Source organism: Armigeres subalbatus, chromosome 2, assembly GCF_024139115.2.
Source record: "Armigeres subalbatus isolate Guangzhou_Male chromosome 2, GZ_Asu_2, whole genome shotgun sequence".
NCBI lineage: Eukaryota > Metazoa > Arthropoda > Insecta > Diptera > Culicidae > Armigeres > Armigeres subalbatus.
The window spans coordinates 297,947,777-297,969,902 of NC_085140.1; the positions used below are offsets into that span (position 1 = coordinate 297,947,777).

The window sequence follows — 22,126 nt, forward strand, 5'->3', positions numbered from 1 at the left end:
TCTGAAGGTGAATGAGATGCATTCATGCAATTTTTGAGTTCATCTTTCCCACTTTTGAATCTTGAATGCGATTTAACACATGTTGAATTGGTGTCATAATCTGAAAAAACCGTAATCATTGTCAATTTCATGCTCAAATCGATATGCAGTCTAAGCCTTACTTTTCACTCGGCGTTGCGAATCCAAACGGCATCAAATATGCAAAAGAAAATTGCATGAACAAGCACTTTATAGATAATGGAAGATGGACTTTTTCGGCAGTAATGTTATTATTTTCATTTTTTTGTTTTATTTTTCAGATAATGTTGGTCAAGCTGTAGTAAAATAAAACAAAGTATCAAGCTTTTGGGTTATTGAATTTTTGAAATATACAAAACAAATATCAGCATATTGTATCTTGAGAAAAAACAATAAAGAATTAAGCTACTGGATCACAAGAATAGAAACCAGTTGTCTGTTATAATACAGGGCGAGAACGTCGAAGTAATAATTCAATGATTTTATAACACACGACGGAAATAGGGCCATCAGCAGGGACACATGTCGATACCCTACGGTATTTTGAAAGCTACCGCCGATCTGTTCGATAGTCAGCAAAGGTTCCAACTGATCAGTCAACCAAAACGAGAGCCGCGCGGTGCGCCTTTGAGGGAAGCATATCAATCGTAGCAGCATTAGCGTCAGCGCGCGAAATGCTCTGATAATCTCGCAAATGATCGATCAAGTTAGTTAATCGAATCACATCTTCGTGCCCACCGAAAGCGACGTTGCAATTATTAAACTGCAGCGCAAACAGAGGAAATCAATGCCATAAAACGAAATCGACAGAAAACCCGCCGGTCCGCTTCGAGCGCAAAACTGGTTGGATTCAATAGTGTATAGAAGAAGGAAGGTGATGGGTATCGAACTCTCAAATTATTCATAGTCTACACGTAGTTATTCATTAATGCGGATTCAAATGTTATTTTTATTTTTTCCAGACAATATTTATTAATCCAATTTTCTCGAATTGCCCCAGTATTGGCCATGTTCTAGATTTTTCCAGAATTTGGAATAAAGTCGCTTATCATAATCTTATTTGGCATCTGAAATTTGCCTGGGTAGAGGCATAAGCGTATATGGTTCTTATTCTTCTTTTTAAATACGCATTTGCCCGGTAAGTGTGATAATTCTTGGATGTGGGCCATTAGCATAGCATACCTTAGTTCTTAGTTGTGGCGTACTGCTCTTGTCTTAAACCGAGAAAATGCCTGAATTGAAAGTTGGAATCATATCCTCTCTTGCCTTCTGCCGGGCAAATACATCCCTCAAAGAAGGGATCATATCTCCCCTTGCCTTAAACCGAGGAAATGCCTGAATGTAAAGAAGGAACCATATCATCTTTTTCCTTAAACCAAGCAAATGCTTGAATTAACCACATCTTTTTTGGCTTTCTGCCGGGAAATGCATTCCTTGAAAGAAGGAATCGTACCTTTCCTTGTCTTAAAGCGAGCAAATGCTCGAATTGAACGAAGGAATCATAGAGGATATAATGCCTTCTGCCGATCAAAGAAGATGGTAAGAGGAAAATGTAAATATAAAAAACAGGGAGAAGGAAGAAGGAAGAAGGAAAAGGAAGAAGGATGAAGGAAGAAGGAAGAAAGAAGAAGGAAGAAGAAAAAAGAAGTAAGAAGGAAGAAGGAAAAGAGAAGAAGGAAGAAAGAAGAAGAAAGAAGGAAGAAGGAAGAAGGAAGAAAGTAAAAGGAAGAAGGAAAAAGGAAGAAGGAAAAAGGAAGAAGGAAGAAGGAAGAAGAAAGAAGGAAGAAGGAAGAAGGAAGAAGGAAGAAAGAAGAAGGATGAAGGGAGAAGGAAGAAGGAAGAAGGAAAAAGGAAGAAGGATGAAGGAAGAAGGAAGAAAGAAGAAGGAAGAAGAAAAAAGAAGTTAGAAGGAAGAAGGAAAAGAGAAGAAGGTAGAAAGAAGAAGGAAAATGAAGAAGGAAGAAGAAAGAAGGAAGAAGAAAAAAGGTGTAAAAAGAGAGAAGAGGAAGAGGAAGAAGGAAGAAAGAAGGAAGAAGGCAGAAGGAAGAAGGAAGAATGAAGAAGAAAGAATGGAGAATAAAGAAGGAAGAAGGAAGAGGAAGAGGAAGAAGGAAGAAGGAAAAAGGGAGAAGGAAGAAGGAAGAAAGAAGAAGGAAGAAGGAAGAAGAAAAAAGGAAGAAGGAAGAAGGAAGAAGGAAAAGAAAGAAGGAAAAAGGAAGAATGAAGAAGAAAGAAGAAAGAATGGAGAATAAAGAAGAAGGAAGAAGGAAAAGAAAGAAGGAAAAAGGAAGAATGAAGAAGAAAGAAGAAAGAATGGAGAATAAAGAAGGAAGAAGGAAGAGGAAGAAGAAGAAGGAAGAAGGAAGAAGGAAGGAGGAAGAAGAAAGAATGGAGAAGGAAGAAAAAAGAAGGAAGAAGGAAAAAGGTGTAAAAAGAGAGAAGAGGAAGAGGAAGAAGGAAGAAAGAAGGAAGAAGGCAGAAGGAAGAAGGAAGAATGAAGAAGAAAGAATGGAGAATAAAGAAGGAAGAAGGAAGAGGAAGAGGAAGAAGGAAAAAGGGAGAAGGAAGAAAGAAGGAGGAAGAAGGAAGTAGGAAGAAGGAAAAAGGAACAAGGAAGAAGGAAGAATTAAGAATTAAGAAGGAAGAATTAAGAAGGAAGAATTAAGAAGGAAGAAGGAAGAGGGAAGAAGGAAGAAGGAAGAAGGAATAAGGAAGATGGAAGAAGGAAGAAGGAATAAGGAAGAAGGAAGAATGAAGAAGGAAGACAGAAGAAGGAAAAAGGAAGAAGGAAGAAGAAAGAATGGAGAATGAAAAAGGAAGAAGGACTAAGAAAGAAGGAAAAAAGAAGAAGGAAGACGGAAGAAGGAAGAAGAAGGAAGAAGGAAGAAGAAAGAATAAAGAAGAATGAAGGAATAAGAAAGAAGGAAGAAGGAAGAAAGAAGAAAAAAGAAGGAAGAAGAATGAAAGAATAAGGAAGAAGGAAGAAAGTAAAAAGAAGTTAGGGGATGGAAAAAAGAAGAAAGAAAAAGGATGGAAAAACGAAGAAGGAGGAAGGAAGAAAGAAGAAGAATGAAAAGGGAAGTAAAGAAGGACCACTCGTAAAAAGAAGTCATTTTTTTAACTATTCGGCCAAACGGCATTCGGCCAAACGACCCGTTCGGCCAAATGGCCTGACACCCACTTTCTCTATGTCGATATATTCAAATTTTTATATTCAAGCATTACATTGGGGTCTTCCCTAGCCGTGCGGTAAGATACGCGACTACAATGCAAGACCGATTCCCGGTCCGGTCTAGGAAATTTATGGTTGGGAATTTTCTCAATTTTCTTGGGCATAAAAGTACCATCGTGTTAACTTCATGATACAGTCGACTCTCTACATCTCGATGTTCTATATTCTCGATATCTCTCCCTATGTCGATGGTTTCCTCAGTCACTTCAATCTACATACATTTGGGTTTTCTACATCTCGATAACCTCCCTATCTCGATATCTCTCTATCTCGATGTGTTCTGATTATATTTTGCTCATGATTCACTCTCCTTATTTCGATATGTTCAAATTTTTGGGCTACTAGACCATCTTTGGACAATAACATAACATCAACAACAGAAAACAACATTTGTTTTGTTGTCGTTTTTCATAGCAACGAGCGTTTTGGGATCTAGTACCGATTCCAATTCTCTTCCTATCTCGATGGTCCCTTCATTATCGAGATGTAGAGAGGCGACTGTATATGAATACCAAAGAAACCGCACAGTTAACAAATGTGGAAGTGCTTAATTAATATTAACCTACGAGGCGACAATGCCCCAGTGGGAGATGTAATGCCAATAAGAAGAACAACACATTGTGGCAAATGGACGTAATACGCTCTAAGAAAATCTGCCACAATGAATCGGTATGAATTTCAATATGTTGCCTTAGGAAAGTGCGGCAGACTGGATTCAAACCATGGACGACGAGCTCGGGAGGCCTGGATTTAGACCACACGCCCATCGACGCTTGAATACTTGGTAAGGTAACTTCATAGGTGGAGCAATGTTGGAGGAATAATCAGTTGAAGATTAATAAGGCGTTAATTATGAATTTCGATAGTTCAGTTCGCTGAGTCTACGCTCTACTAGACCATCATTGGAAAATCACATCACATCAATAGCAGGAATTGACATTTGTTTTGGTGACATTTATTTATTTCAATATTTCTTCTATTCCTCGGTCTTTTCCTTTTTCGATGGTCTTTTCAATATCGAGATAAGGAAAAGCGACTGTATGCGGCTTTAAATTATCACCAAAAATGAAACATTTTTGTTGTAAGAGTACACAGCCAGAAAAATTATGTAAATTTACGTTTATTTTGATGCACATATTTAGAGCATGAAAATAAAGGAAAAACTAAACGAACGCACTGTAATATTGAATCTAAATCAATTTAAAATTATGCGATCAAGTAAAAATAAAGCAGATTTTATTGAAATTTGAATAAAAATAAATTTAAATTTACATGACGGTTGTGATTACATCAAATATAGTTTATTTTTACATTATAAATTGTTTTACATGTCACATATACACAATGACATAACCTCGATTCGTCGAACTGATTCGATCGGTGTGCAACACTGTGGGTCTCCGGGCCTTCTATAAAAAGTTTGTTTTTGGAGCGAACATGCAGCCTTTACGTATACTTTGTATACGAGAAAGGCAAAAATGTGTTTTACGGGTATAATCAAGATAACGATTCTATAGAGTCGAAAAATATGGAGCAGTTGTAAGTAAATGTGGTATATTTTTATTGTCTTTTACTTGTTTTTCATCACTTTTGTTTCTTTTTTCTCGTTTCAGAGGGCGAGTAATGGCGCTTGAACCTAGGCTTATATGTACCCTAATGGACATACATATTCGTCATGTTTTCACAGTTTTCTATATTAATTCATATGCATATTTTTGTTCGTCAGTGTATAAGCCAACATCTGAAAAGTTATCGCCGAGGACAACTCGCCTACTTTTCACACCTGAGAAGTTATTAAATGATAATTTCAATCATTACCGTATGATAATGATTCAGCACAACCCTGTACACTTTCATTTAGTCTCATGAAAATTATGTTTTTTTTTTCTTTTTTCTTTGCATGCATTTATCTCTTAGACTAGGTGTTTCGTGTTTGATTAACATAATCATCATTATTTGCCTTTCAATTGCCTTAGGCAGTAAAGATTTTTCCTTTGGTTGAATTGAACCATGTAGGAATTACAATGCTTTTATGTAGCTTAAAAAAAATACCGAAAGCAACTAACTTTTGTAATTATCAATTAATCCAACCTATTGTACGGTAGTAGGGGTAAGACAGACACCGTACGCATTCAACAAAAGCACTACAATGTACGTAATAATTAAGGAGTTTTTTTTTCACTTTCCACCTAAGCTTTTTTGAATAATTGACTGCTTGACTGAAAGACACCAAGCGGCACGTCTATAACTCAACCGAGTCCGGTATACCAATCAAATTGATTTGTTAATCAAATACGATCAATCGGCTCGCGGCAAATGTTTATTGATCCGCTGCGGTATTCGGCGGTTCCAATTTCGATTGCCGCTATTGTGAGAGCAAATTGAGCATCATACGGCTTGCTGCCGTATAAATGGGAGGGTCACACGCGATGTCAATTTTGAATAATGCATTCCATTCTGGACAGTAATCATGACGATATCATCTATCAGACACAATGATATAGAAACTGCCTCATCACAGTGAATTATTATCAATATGGTACCAACAAGCTAACACGGGATATGCCTGTAACATTAGGTATGATTATCTTAGTGGATCTACTTGTCCACTAAATATTCTAATTTGATATATTTTTTTTTTTCAAAAGCTTCATAATAAATTGTTTTTTTTAAAGAAATTTGGTCAATATGAACCCATCAAATTATACATTTTTCGAAAAGATTTGTTGATGTTCTGATACTACCTTGGGTGCAACCGAATTAATTCAAAGACATGTACCTGAAATAAATAAAAGAAAAAGGAAAGCGTTAGTTGACTAGCGTAATAACTTATATTTAAACATGCTACTTAGGTTACGTCAGAGATTTTTTTCTAGATGAGTGCTTATCCTTATTCGAATTTAAGTTACATACCACTAACGTATGTTAATCGAATGGTACCATTTATGAGACTACTAAAAGATCAAATATCAAGAGAGCTCTAAAACCTCATAAAATCAAGACATTTGGAGTCATTTTCCACTATAAGTATAGAGTCGTATATCGTTACGAATCCCATTTCCATCCAAAAAAGAACATCCTGCATACCAAGTAGATTTGGTCGTGTGTCCCGGCGCACAGTGACCGACAGCTTTGTTGATTCCTAAACAAGCTAAGTTGTTCGTGCTCTCGAAACAATATTTTTAAAGCATCAACATTATTATTATTTTAAACTGTTTGAAGTATTTAAATAACCATAATTTTACTTTTTTTTAGGTCTCTATTTAATAGTATGTCACTGCGCGGTAGCGCCGTCGCAATCCACGGCATGAAAACAAAAGTAACGCAATACGCCGCCTTCGGGCGATTGGGTTCTCTTGCGGTCTAGCCGTATTTCGAAGAAACGTTAATAAATTTACAGCACTGCTGTTTATACGCACATCTTTCACACGCGAGGACTGCATTTCAACGCTCGAGCACTAAGACGGCCGGATAATAGATGGAGTTTCTGTCGGTTCGGACAGGCGGTGAAAGGAAGAAAACTCGTGTATCCAAATAAAGAACGCGCGGCGGAACGGAACGTCACGTCACGACGTAAATGGTCATGTGCGTCGCCTTCATCATCGTCGATGGATAAATATATTATCTCCCACCATTATCATGCATAATTTCGATGATTGTTTATTAATGTCGATTAAAATAACGATTATTATCTGTTCGAGTGTGATTGAATTGTCGAGCAGCACAGAAAATTAACAGCCTTGTTATCCACTTAGTGATCCCAGCGGTGTACTCACATAACCTGTTGCGCAACCAGCAAAAATGATCATGCCGAGTGTCAATTGATAGAAAGCAGGACAGAAGCACGTAATCGTTATGAAGATGAGTATCTACGATAAGATGATGATCGATTGGATTTTGAGTTGGTTCGTCGGATCAGTCAAAAGCTGTTGTATATAGAGTCTAATATAGACTTCATGCTTGGATTGTTAGGTGGAGTTATAGTTAGAAACTTGCTCACATTATGGCAGTAACGAAGCAGGGATGCGTTCCGAATCTGTAGATACCTCCAGGCTGTGAAGTCTCAGCATATAGGTAGAAATGGACTAGTAACAGTCTTCTTGATCGACAGACTTCATCTTCTCAGGCTCAAACGCTTCGTATCAATTGACACAATTTTCAATTTTACGTTTACGTTGATAAATAGTAATTTGTGCAACAAGTTGCAAAAAGATGATTTTTTCAGCACGAGTTGTACGTTTATTCAACGAGGCTTGCCGAGTTGGATAAATACTACGAGTGCTGAAAAAATCGAGTTTTGTAACGAGTTGCACACGCTATTTTTTGCAATGACGAAAAATGAACTTTAATTTTATAAATCTGTTCCAAAATTGTAGTCCAATTTTCTCCACATGATCATTCTTGCCAATAAATTATGTTGCTGCGGAGAAAAATCAGATTCCATGTTACCGTGCCAGACTGCAAAGTTCAATGAGCCGTGAAGCGATAGATGTACTTGCCTTTGGATGTCATGACCGCCAAACTATTTAATTTATTACGGGGCGCATAGAATACACTATTTGAGTACTTACCCAAGCTAATTTAGCAAAATGTAGTCACGTAACGACTGTTCTGGTGTTGGTTTTTCATTATAGCACCCAAATGAGTGTTATACTGAATATTATGCAACCCATTTGAGTTGCATAATGTTCATTAAAGCATCCATTTCGTTGGTATGGAAAAGTAGGCCGTTTTATCACTCAAAGACGAACTGTAAACCAGATATTATGATCAGGAATTGCAAAAAATATCTAATATCATGGAAAGGCAAATCGAGAGTCTGGTCAATTTACTGTAGCAGAAGAACTACACGAAACAAGTAAGGTCATCTATCTCCTTTTCTCAGTATTTGCAAGAGCGTGAGCATTGGAGGTAACCACTTTCCCTTCGATGGGACTCGAACCCACGACCCTACAGTACGCTACACTGGTGCTTTAACCAACTAAGTTACGAAGGACCTCCGTCGGCCTTCGCAACCTAGCGGCTATTGAATGAGCTCGAAATTCCCAAATTGGACGCATAGGCGCATAGTCAAATCACTCGTAATCCATTTGTCAAGCCAACACTTCCACATGTGTAGAGTACAAGTTCACATTAGAGGAGCGTGAGTATTTAGAATGTCTGGCGGCTACACACATTCTTCATCAGCAACTGTACTGATCAAGTGAGGTTGTGTGAGCTCTTTGTCAGTCGGTCGTCAAGCTCAGTCTAGCGTACTGTAGGGTCGTGGGTTCCAGTCCCATCGAAAGGAAAGGGGATACCTCCAATACATTTTTCAAATCAATATCTTCCGCATAATGTACATATTTACATATGAGTTTTCACAACATTGTAAATTAATGTCCAAGTCGGGTGGTTTAATCCCCGGAATATAGGCAATTAACTTTGATTGAACTATCGCTTAGTAACTTTTCTAGTAATTATAACGGAGAACAACTCAATAGATGCTGCTTCATAAGTGATCCACTTGACACTCTCTATTGTGTTTTACACAACACTGTCGAAAATACCTCGCTTGTTGTAAACAGCACAAGCAAGGCGATGGCCCAAGAGTGTGCGCGTTTGCTGAAAAGCTAATATCGGTGATATTGTGTCATATCGTGGAGCACACTTATGACGATGCCGTTCGGTCGATTGAACCAATTAGGCCTTTTTGGGGAGCATCTTAAATCAAACATCGCCGCCGCCGTCGACGACCACCGACTCATAAATCAAAAACCGTGATCACTTCCGAAATGAGACTGTCGCAACCTTGCGATAATGAGGCTCTGCATCCATTTTTGGAAATCTAACATCACTATGATTTGTATAGCTTACAACATGACTCATCGGTTTTCGTATGAAGTTTATTCCGTGATGAAGATCTTGTTAAATTAACAGGTCGATATACGCCGCCCCAAATTACCTATTTAAACTCACGAACAATGTTTTTCTGATTTCGTGTATAGTTGACACGCGCCTCCAAATGCCACTTATTGCCTACAAGACAAACACGATTGACAACGAACCGGAATACATAATCGGAGCTCATTATGTATTCATCGACTGATAGCCGTTCGGAAGACGCAGGTGGAGCAAGCACATGCTCTACTTGCATCAACTTCTTGAAGTTTTGAATGTCAAGGTTGCTTATTTTCATAGAAAAAAAAAGGTCGGCGAAAGAAATTGGTGAACATCTGACGCACTCACAGTAGATCGTTAATTGATAAATGTATATCACACAAATCGATGATAAATTGTACAATACTTCGAGTAGTTTTCCACAAACAGATTCTAGCTATTCCTGGGAAGCTGTTTTGTGATTGTGGTGCACTATTCCGCTGAAAAAAATCTGTTAACACGACCGGAGCAGGAATGTGGCTTCTACCTTATAAGTACCTCGGAGATACGACAGCAGCAAGCGCATATGCAATACATCCGAACAGGCGCGCAAACAAGTTTTCTGCATTTTACATTACGGCTGCAGCGAACGGAACACCGTTCGTTCATTGAACAAGGAACGATGTAAACTGCCAAACTGAACGGGATCTTCTCGTGTTTTAACGTGAGATACGTGTGAGCAACTGCCAACAATAAGGCAATTATAATCACGTCGTCAGAGGACCGTAAACTTGCACGAGTTTCATCTGGGCCTTACGGGTAATCGCGAAAGCTACCTGTTTTGCATCGCCATTAGGTCACGCGAACAGGTGATCGTACCCGTGCTGGAAAAGGAATTTCCTCAGTTCAAAGCGCACGAAATTCGTATGATGTTTTCTTATGAAAAAGCACCTAAATCGTTAATGGCGACTTGTAATTAAAAATTCAACTTGTACGCCCATATTGTCGGATTGGTGATGGAACTAACGTGAAACAAACTGTCGATTCTCACAAACCTCAATCGATCCAGCCACCAGCACTGTATCGTCTTCTCCCGTGTTGGACGACGTGTAATAATTTCATGCTTTGATTATAACCACATTATAATAATGTTCCCCAGTAAATAATGAGTGTTGTTGGCGCCGAACGATGATGCTGACGATTGCCACAGTTTTGGTGAGTAATTTCCCACATTCATTAACAATGCTCAACGGGCGATGCAACCCGATCTAGCTACAGAGAAAGTAACTTTTCAGATGGGTTGGCTTCATGAGTTATTCAACTTCAGTTCGGTTTAGTAACCTACTGATCTGGATACATGTCGCTAGATGGGCTGTCCGGCTATTAATGACAGGCTTATGTAGTAGAAAGTTATTTTGTCTTGATGTTAAAGGCAATCGTGACTTTCCTTGATAGTTAAAAAAAAAGAAGTTTTTTTTTTGCTCAGGAGATTTGGTAAGAATCGGTCAAGGAGCTATGTTGAAGTGTACCATAACACGCAAATTTAACGATTCCACATTTTTGACTTTCTCATGCTCTAAATGTCCAAGTCCTGGTGTTAGGCAACCCCGTGAAACAAGCACTAGTTCTTGAAGCCACCGTTTGTTGGTGTGGCGCTAGTGCTGTTCTTGAAGTTTAAAGCTCCGTTCATATTGTACCGTACATTTCGCTCAGGTATTTAATTATGTATCGCAAATCGATCGTGAAAATTTAAATTTCAATAACTTAAGTTACATTGTTCTGTTTTCGTCATTAATTCAACATTTTACTTGCGGTAATAGCTGCCACAATATAATTATCATCAAAATCAGCAGAAATTATCACCGAAAAAACCAATAAATTAATTTCGATAGCCGCCACAATTTAACATGTTCTGGTAAGGTGCAATCTATTTGACGTTTGTCTTGTGTCGTTTTTTCATCGCAGTGATCATCATCATCCTCATGAATTTATCATTATTGGCGAATAAAGGTTGCATGAAGATGAAGAAGTCTAAGGAGAATATTTGAAAAAAATTGCACGAGGAAACATACGGGAAGTTTTTTAAAACTCTTTTCAAAAATTTTAGGAGCAATTTAATTAAAAACGGTTAGCAGTATGGGGCTGGACTTTCCTTCTACTGCATAATAAACGCAATTTTTCGATTTCAAATTTTATTTTGTGATATCACACTTGATACGCAGTATGAGAAAAGTCCAACCCCGTACTGCTTTCCGTTTTAAATTTGCAATTGCAAATTTGAATCGCTGCAATCTTCTCATTGAAGCATGTCAATCGAAAGATAAGACTTTGCTTTAGCTCAAATGACCTGTGCAAATTGAAAATTAATTTTTGAACAGCATAAAAGGGGGGTGTCCAAAATGTGTACATTTGGGGGTCCAAAATATGTTGCACTTTCCAAAACAAATTTTCATTCCAGATTGTTAAAAATCTCAGCGATCCGATGCCCATTTCAAACTCCCTTTTCATAAATTAGACTTTCATCTATGAAACTATGTGATTTTAGCTTGTATCATACGTTTCATTTGAAAGACATAAGCGGATATTGGGTAGCACTTCCTCTAGGGGTTCAAAATGCAACATTTACCCTAAACTTGAAAGCGCCAGTTCGAAGATTTAAAAAATACCCAGTCCTAAAAAAGGCTGGTGCACCTCCCAAAACCATTAAAACGCAAATCTATCAAAAGTAATCTTGCTCTGCAAGCAGGGTTATTCGATAATTATTGAACTGCCTCTATGAGATATGAGACAGCACATCTACTTTTCAGTTGACGAACTCAGTTCATCTATTGCCTGATTTTCTCAAAATTGCACGCGGCGTACCCTCCAGGAAAGGTACCGCCGCGCTTTCTGCACCCCGTTTACTTGATTATATACTCGATTAAAATTATGCTTTAAACTGGACCATTTGTGTGTTGACATAATAATAGCTTTTTTGAAGCATAATGGACTTAGCGTAAAAGTCAGGAGATTAAAAATAATAACTATCGAGCTGCCAATGATCATGCACCGGAAAAAAGTTCTTTTAGCTGACGAGAAACCTGAAGAGCCCCGCACATAGCATACGTTTGCGTTGCGTTTGACAAATTTCCCATGGGAAAACTGTCAAACGCAACGCAAACGTGTCCTATGTGCGTGGCTCTTAACCATACTGCTCATATCGCAAATGTGTAACATTTGAATTTTTGTCGATTATGAGTTAATCTTAAGAATCCTAAGTAACCTAAGAATTAAATCAGATTAGTAGTGATTCCAATTGTTCTGCTGCATTTAATTTTTAATATGAATATGAAACATGCATTCTCCCAGCAGCTGCCTCAGATTAATTTAAGTTCATATTCACTGTTGCACAGCTTTGTTCTATTTTCTGCAGATTGAATCACGAGATTCAAATTTTGTATGTTTTGGCGATTGAACGCGTTATTTTAACTACGGAATTTAGATCAATGCACTTTGCAATTACGCCGCATTTCTATGCAGCAAAATAATTATTTTATTTATTTAAACAAAATTCAAACATGAACTGAAAACTGCTGGAGATACCAGCGTTTTTTTATTTTGCTTCAGATTCCAACGAGAATAGTGTTCTTAAATTTGGAGGAAAAATAAATCACTGCTGATCAATCAGTTAATTGGTTTGCAGTCTTATTTTTTCTACTTGCAAAAATTTGGTTTTTTAAACAGAACGATGCATTAGAAATTAAAGGCCAACTCTTTATCACAATGCCAAATATTTGTCAAATTCCTTTAGATATCTATCAAACCGTTAAGGCCCAAATTACCGTAATCCAGTCATTGACAAGAAAACAGCCACGTGCTTGTACCACCCCCAGGAAAAAATCCGCCCACTGAGGAGAAAATGCATTCCCCAGCTGAATCGGGGAAGCACTCTTGTTTTAAAACTACATCAACATATAGTGGTGACTTCAATACATCCATGGGATGCTTCATTTGGATGAATTTCGTAATATTATTTGAAAAAACTGCCTTTTGCAGAAAATATTGCAAAGTTGAAAAAATATTTTTCCAGGAGGGGAAACCGTCGATTTACTCTCACGCTCTCTTATACTTTGCAGATACTCGAAAATCATCGTTCAGTGTTGCGTGTTGATTTGTTCTATATGTTATACTTGTTTTCTCGAATATGTACGTAAACATCAAGCAATAATCTATGAAAATGATGCTTTTCATGCTATATATTGACACTAAATATTAGATGTGAGCTAGAACTGTAAAAACGCAAGCATTCATAAGCAACGCAGGTTATTTATTTTTTCATAATTCAAGTGTTGATAATGTAATGTAATGATAAAATAATAATGTAATGCCAAAACGGCATCACTTTTCATGTACACAGAGAGAAGACCGATCATATGGTCATGTAAACAATCCATTGAATCTGGACGAACATTTTAGAAGGTAGTCAACTGCATCATAATTTTACATTCATGTAAAATGCATGTAGGAAATTGTGTAATTAGGAGAAGGATGCACAACAAATCAATCTCAGATGCATGTTTGAGGTTGTTTATGCGTATCACTATAATCTGTGCGCTGTACAGGTATTGAAAAGCACGTTAATATTTTGTGGAAATATATAGAGTTTGATACCTTTTGAAATGTTTGTATATTTTGTACAAAATCAGATCTGAGCGAATGAGTAGGCTCTCCGCAAAATAAAGAAGCGAACAGCAAGAAAAAGAAGTCGATTTGATGTATGACATTTGAACCTTAAGATATCAACATGGGTATCAGGCAGACTTGACAAATTTGTTATTATTAATAATTTGGTATTTGTTATTGTGACAAATACAGTGCTGATAACCTTTGCGCTATAACGAAACATGTGTATCTAAAAGTAACGAATCAGCTAGAGAGATAATTGCAATACATTTATAAAACATATTTTAGATGCTGCGCTTAAAAAAAACTGTTTCTTTATTTTTTATTCGAATTAAATCTCTCCTCGAGCGATATTGTCGCATGCGTCACTGTGTGTGTTCCGTGCTTAAAGCCACTGCTTGACAGCTAGCACCAAGTTTAGCACCAAGTTTTCGGCTTCAATAGGTGGGACGCTAAACAGCCCTGACACGACGGCCGGCCTGTTTGTCTTGACTATAAAGGTTAGATCCACTCGAAGAAAATGACTCAAAACTATGTTTACATCATCGTCAAGTATTCTACTAACAACCCATGACTCAAGTTATCAATTTGGATCATTTTGAAAAAATGGTTTTTGACCGTCTTTTTGAAGATTGGTCCTTCTGTGCGGCCCTCCGACGAGACAGGAGGTTTGCGCAGGCCCAATAAGCCGCCTTTAAAAACAACTATTACGAACGACATAGAAGATAATACGACTCGATACAATCGGCAACGACCTAGGCGACGAATAAAGGATCACGATTGGAAGCTTGGAACATGGAACTGCAAGTCGCTAGGCTTCGCAGGTTGCGAAAGGATAATCTACGATGAATTACATCCCCGCAAGTTCGACGTCGTAGCGCTGCAGGAAATCTGCTGGACAGGACAGAAAGTGTGGAAAAGCGGGCATCGAACGGCTACCTTCTACCAAAGCTGTGGCACCACCAACGAGCTGGGAACCGGCTTCATAGTACTGGGAAAGATGCGCCAACGTGTGATTGGGTGGCAGCCAATCAACGCAAGGATGTGCAAACTGAGGATAAAAGGCCGTTTCTTCAACTATAGCATCATCAACGTGCACTGCCCACACGAAGGGAGATCCGACGACGAGAAAGAAGCGTTCTATGCGCAGCTGGAGCAGACATACGATGGATGCCCACTGCGGGACGTCAAAATCGTCATCGGTGTCATGAACGCTCAGGTAGGAAGGGAGGAAATGTATAGACCGGTCATCGGACCGGATAGTCTGCATACCGTATCGAACGACAACGGCCAACGATGCATAAACTTTGCAGCCTCCCGCGGAATGGTAGTCCGAAGCACTTTCTTCCTCCGCAAGAATATCCACAAGGCCACATGGAAATCACCTAATCAAGTAACGGAAAACCAAATCGACCACGTTCTAATCGACGGCAAATTCTTCTCCGACATCAGGAACGTACGCACTTACCGCAGTACGAATATTGAATCCGACCACTACCTCGTTGCAGTATGCCTGCGCTCAAAACTCTCGACGGTGATCAACACGCGTCGGAGTCGTCCGCCGTGGCTAAACATTGGGCGGCTACAAGACGGTAGACTAGCCCAAGACTACGCGCAGCAGCTGGAAGGGGCACTCCCAACGGAAGATCAGCTAGGCGCAGCATCTCTTGAAGATGGCTGGAGAGATATTCTATCCGCCATTGGAAGCACCGCAACCGCTGCACTAGGCACGGTGGCTCCGGATCAGAGAAACGACTGGTATGACGGCGAATGTGAGCAGTTAGTTGAGGAGAAGAATGCAGCATGGGCGAGATTGCTGCAACACCGCACGAGGGCGAACGAGGCACGATACAAACGGGCGCGGAACAGACAAAACTCGATTTTCCGGAGGAAAAAGCGCCAGCAGGAAGATCGAGACCGTGAAGAGACGGAGGAACTGTACCGCGCTAATAACGCACGAAAGTTCTATGAGAAGTTGAACCGTTCACGTAAGGGCCACGTGCCACAGCCCGATATGTGTAAGGACATAAACGGGAACCTTCTTACAAACGAGCGTGAGGTGATCCAAAGGTGGCGGCAGCACTACGAAGAGCACCTGAATGGCGATACGGTGGCGGTATGGTAATGAACCTAGGAGCACGCGCGCAGGACATATGACTTCCGGCTCCGAATCTCCAGGAAATCCAGGAGGAGATCGGCCGGCTGAAAAACAACAAAGCCCCTGGAGTTGACCAACTACCAGGAGAGCTGTTTAAACACGGTGGAGAGGCACTGGCTAGAGCGCTGCACTGGGTGATTACCAAGGCTTGGGAGGATGAGGTTCTGCCGCAGGAGTGGATGGAAGGTGTCGTGTGTCCCATCTACAAAAAGGGCGATAAGCTGGATTGCAGCAATTACCGCGCAATCACATTGCTGAACGCCGCCTACAAGGTACTCTCCCAAATTTTATGCCGCCGACTAACACCAATTGCAAGAGAGTTCGTGGGGCAGTACCAGGCGGGATTTATGGGTGAATGGTCTACCACAGACCAGGTGTTCGCCATACGTCAGGTATTGCAGAAATGCCGCGAATACAACGTGCCCACACATCATCTAAGCCGCATGCCGCAGCCGTGCCCACACTTCAAAGCCGCATATGATACAATCGATCAGTACCAGCTATGGCAGCTAATGCACGAAAACGGATTTCCGAATAAACTGATACGGTTGATCAAGGCGACGATGGATCGGGTGATGAGCGTAGTTCGAGTTTCAGGGGCATCCTCGAGTCCCTTCGAAACGCGTAGAGGGTTACGGCAAGGTGATGGTCTTTCGTGTTTGCTATTCAACATCGCTTTGGAGGGAGTAATACGAAGGGCAGGGATTGACACGAGTGGTACGATTTTCACGAAGTCCGTCCAGTTATTTGGTTTCGCCGACGACATTGATATCATGGCACGTAACTTTGAGAGGATGGAGGAAGCCTACATCAGACTGAAAAGCGAAGCTAAACGGATTGGACTAGTCATCAACACGTCGAAGACGAAGTACATGATAGGAAGAGGCTCAAGAGAGGTCAATGTAAGCCACCCACCACGAATTTCCATCGGTGGTGACGAAATCGAGGTGGTTGAAGAATTCGTGTACTTGGGCTCACTGGTGACCGCCGATAACGATACCAGCAGAGAAATTCGGAGGCGCATAGTGGCTGGAAATCGTACGTACTTTGGACTCCGTAAGACGCTCCGATCGAATAGAGTTCGCCGCCGTACCAAACTGACTATCTACAAAACGCTTATAAGACCGGTAGTTCTCTACGGACACGAGACCTGGACGATGCTCGTGGAGGACCAACGCGCACTGGGAGTTTTTGAAAGGAAAGTGTTGCGTACCATCTATGGTGGGGTGCAGATGGCGGACGGTACGTGGAGGAGGCGAATGAACCACGAGTTGCATCAGCTGTTGGGAGAACCATCCATCGTTCACACCGCGAAAATCGGAAGACTGCGGTGGGCCGGGCACGTAACCAGAATGTCGGACAGTAATCCGGTGAAAATGGTTCTCGACAACGATCCGACGGGAACAAGAAGGCGAGGTGCACAGCGGGCAAGGTGGATCGATCAGGTGGAAGATGACTTGCAGACCCTCCGCAGACTGCGTGGTTGGCGAAGTGCAGCAATGGACCTAGCTGAATGGAGAAGACTTTTATGTGCAGCACAGGCCACTCTGGCCTTAGTCTGATAATAAATAAAAATGCTCTAAATGTACATAAAATCTATAACATCACGTCAAAAGCGAACATTTGATAGAAGTCCCGGACTGTTATGTATCTATCCACACAGATCAATAAAATGAGACAATGTCTTTATAGAGTACCGCATGATGACGCTGTTTTACAGCTCATAGAGCTTGTTTACGTGGACTTAGTCTAGTCTCTGGCGAAGCACCCGATGAAACTATTTTGTGATTTGATTAGCGTATCGATGCCGCCTGAAACAACGGCTATGCTAATGTAAAAAAAAGAATGGTAAAGCATAAAAATAAATGTAAACAAATGTGAACTGATGGAAGTAATGGACCCTATCTAATGTTCTTTGGAGGATTAATATCGAATATTCAATTTCAATTTGTGGCGAAAATGTTAACCTACGTTTATTGTTTATAAAGCAGTCGGTGAATATGGTGTCGAGTCATATTGCCGAATCCCATTTGGCCGAACGCCATTTGACCAAATGCAGTTTGGCCTACTATTTGGGAAAAAAATCTTCAGGTTGCGTGTAGAAAAAAAAACTGATGAGAATTGTGAAGCGAGAAGTGAGGAATGAGATTTTTCTCACTTCACATAAAATAAGTCGTGTTGAGTATAAAAAAGCAATGGGTAATGTTTTTAACATACCCGCGAGTAGACGTAGGACTTGTATAAACGTAACGTATTTACATTTAACTTTTAACTTTTGGATCTATGGAGTTTGATTAAAGGTATTGATATTGAAAACAACGACTTCCATGCTGTGTAGAATTATTAATTTCTTTATTCAAAACTTCTGGAAATGAAACTAACAATTAAATACATAATTAGAATTGCTTTATTTCTAACTATTGGGCCCTTATTCACTCAAGCAAATGTAGGGCATTTATAGATTTCTGATAGTATTTAAAGTATAAAAATTCTATTAATAAAATTTTCAGACTTGGGCAAAATGTGCTATTTTAGGGGAACTGTCCCGTTTTCCAAACAAAGAAATACAGCACCAATTTCGTTGCTTCTTTTTGCTAACATGCGTGCTTACTGCTGAAAAAATCACAACAATAAGAAACAAGTCAAGGAGCAGTAACCCTACTAAAATAGAGGAGGTACTGCTAACACGTCAACGAACGGCAGCTCAGGAGCACGATTCTTTCAATTTCGGAGATTTGCGCCATCGCCTTTACTGTCTTTTTCATCATTTATTTGACGGATAAGGAAGTAAAAACAAAATAATAAGCACATTAAATGCAAATAGAAAGGAGCATGGAACTGGTTTCTGGGGAGGAAGCCTTAGAAGGGGAGTTTTCAATACGCTAAAGTCGAAACACAGAGTAGACTGTAAAAAACTTATACACGGAAAAAGTGATAGAGAGTTTGTGTGAATTTGAGACAAACAGACAAACTATTTAAAATGAAAACGATCGCATCTACCAAATCACTACAGATTTAAAATTAATTAGGACTTTCAATTCTTGAAACCACTGACCACTGATTTTTTCACAATCATTATGGAGTTTCTGAAGGTAATCCAATCCGCTCTAAAAGGGGTTTTTAATTTGTCTAGGTCCAATATAGCTTCAAGCTCCGACTTATTGGCTCAACTAGATCCACTAGTGCGTGAATTCACAAAAGGAAGTTCGGAATTTTTTGTCGAGAATCCGCAAACTACTAGTTCAAATTATTTTTATTTGCGTAGATTTATTGAATTCAAAAATTCGTAAAAATTTCAACGGATTTCTAGGAATTTTAGTAAGGAAAAGTAATGCTTACTTCCTACCTCTAGCTTGAGGAATTCATAAAGCAAATTCTACACCACGTAATACATTGATTTTATATCTCACTGATTTTAACGCGCTCTTTGTTTTGAACATCTGCAAGATAGTAAGGGGGTAAGGGCGCCAAAAAAGTTTCGCCAAGGGCGCCAGGGGGCCACGCTACGGCTCTGAAACCAGAGTATAAAATAAATGTTTATTTAAAAATTCTTTTGGAAATTATTTTTTGCGGACTTTTTAAATGCGCGAGCAAAAAGCACGTCAGTAAGCGATGCTGTCACGAATTGTAATGATTCGCACACGGCAGGCACTCTTTTATACACAAAAAAATCTTGCGGTGGACCCGAAGGCCCGTGGCATACTGCATTGTGATTGGACATTGGATTGGATGTTTATTGGCTTTGACAAGAATTGAAAATTTCAATAGCTTATCGTTAATAATTTTAAGTTTTAATGAAATTGACAAATTGCTGGAGAGTGTCCGAGTCGATTGATATATAAATCTTCAAAATCCATCGAAAGATAAAGGCGCTAGTAACGTTTGAAATCTTCCCTCTCAGCGTAACGCTCTCGATTTCATGAAATCTAAATGACACCCAGTATAGTGAAGAAAGACGCAAGTCCTACGTCAAAATGAAATAAAAAAGTGAAGTGTGAAGTAAGAAGTGAGAAGTCAAACCAAAAACTAAAAAAGTGAAAAGAAGTGAGATGTAAAATGGGAGAATTGGCAATTAAGAAACTATTTCTTAACGATATGGAAATGCTAATATCATCTTCCAAACTCGGACGTACATGTTCATGATAGCATTAGAGGCGAAAGTATAGAATTGATAGTTCCGTTAGGATACGGCAGGCATGAAGAATGTTTTTATTAGAAGTCGATTTGAAAGCGAGCGGAGGGCAATATTTGTGATGGCACATATCACACGACCTTCCTTCTGCCAAGCTCCCGTATGAAGGGGGAGGGAAGAATATCAGTGTGGAAGCTGATATATCTCCACTGGCACTTTCTTACTTTTTCCTTTTACTTCTTTGTTCTTCTTTCTCTTTTTTCTTATGATTTTTTTTTTTCCTTTTTTCTACTTTCATCTATGATATTTTTTTCCTTATTTCTTCAGTCTACTTTCATTTTCCTTCTCCCACATTTCTTGCATCTATTTTCATCTTCTTTTTTTTTCTTTTTTCTTCTTCCTTCCTTTCTTCTCTCTTCTTTCATCCTTCTTCGTTCTTCCGTCTTCCTTCTACTTTCTTCCTTCTTCTTCCTTCTTTCTACATCCTTCTTGCTTTTTATTTCTTCCTTACCCTTGTTCTGTTTTCCTTTTCTTTGTTTCTTCCATTCATCCATTTCCTCCCATCATCATTCATCCTTATTCCTTTCTTCCTTCAACTTTTTTTCGTCTTACTTCTTTCTTTTTCCCTTCTTCGTTCTTCATTATCTTTTTTTCTTTCTTATTTTTTTCTTTTTCCTTCATTCATTCATTTTCCCACTTTTTCCTTCTTTCTTTTTCCCTTCTTTTCTTCTTCTTTCTACTTCCGTATTCCTTCTTCCTTACTTCCTTTGTCTACTGCTATGTTCCATCTTCTTTTTTTCTTCCTTCGTCCCTCTTCTTTCTTTGTTTTTTTTTTATTATTTATTATTTCTCTTTCTTTCTTCCTTCTTCATTCATCTTTCTTCCTTCCTTCTTCCTCCTTCTTTCTTCTTTCGTCCTTCTTCCTCTATATCTTCAATTTTGCTATCCCTTTTTCCATTTTATCCACTTCTTCTTTTCTATTTTTTATTCTTCCTTCTCCTAATTATCTCCTTCTTACTTTGTTTCTTTTGTCTTTTTTGTTCTTTTTTCCTTCTTCCTACTGTCTCATTCTTTTTCCTTATCACTTATTTTTCCCTCTTCGTTCATCTTTTTTTTGTCTTTCTCTTAAACTAAGTATACGTGAAGGCTATTTTCAAAATGTGTTAGTCCTTCTTTCTTCCTTCTTTCATCATTTTCCTTTCTTCTCCGTTATTATTGTATACTAAGTATACGTAAAGGCTACATGATCACTCCAAAACCAAACTTTTGATAGATGGCTCGGAGACCCATAGTGTTGTATACCAACCAACTCAGCTAGACGAATTGAGGTGATACTGTTACAAGTTCCGGCGGGAAACCCCGTCCTATTATTTGCTATTGATAATTGGCCATATTGGACTATGGGATTAAAAGTTAGAGCGAAAATACGATTTTTAGACGCAAAACACGGTAAAAACACTAACACATGTTAAGAAAATTATTTTGAGCTTTTAGTGGAATGTCTTCACTTGTCATAAGACGAGTTTGTACAATCCCATTGAATTCCACCACTTGCCGAGTCGACAAGTCGAGTCAAGTACGAGACACTGAAGACGGCCTTACTGTTGAGGTCGAAATACGTATCTGTCAAGATACAATTAAGTGGTGGAATTTAATGGGATTGTACAAACTCGTCTTATGACAAGTGCACTAACACATATTTTTTAGATTTTTTTTGGATCGAGAAAGTCATCAACACCGCTTGGTGGATTAATCAGGGTTTTCCTTTAGCTTCCTCTTACTTTCTTCCTTCTTTTGTTTACTTCCTCCTTCTTCCGCTGTATTTCTTTCTTTTTATCTTCCTTCCTTCCGACATCTTTCTTTTTTTTTTCCCTTTTTCTTCTTTATTTATACTTCTTTTTAAAATATCGTTTTTTTTTTCATTACTTATTGCCTTATTCAAACACCTAATTTCTCACTATATATTCACTTATTACCTTTCACTTGTTACTTCTCACATCTCGATACTCAGAGCACTCTTCTCATTTCTTAGAATTCACTTCTTAATTCTCACTTATCTCTACTT

The 22,126-nt window shown here is 39.0% G+C and overlaps 1 protein-coding gene across 10 annotated transcripts in view; it reads right to left on the reverse strand.

The window, feature by feature from the left end:
* LOC134212457 (kinesin-like protein KIF21A) overlaps positions 1-22,126 on the reverse strand; it is a 143,804-nt gene that overhangs the window by 51,802 nt on the left and 69,876 nt on the right. The gene's annotated exons all lie outside the window — the stretch shown is intronic.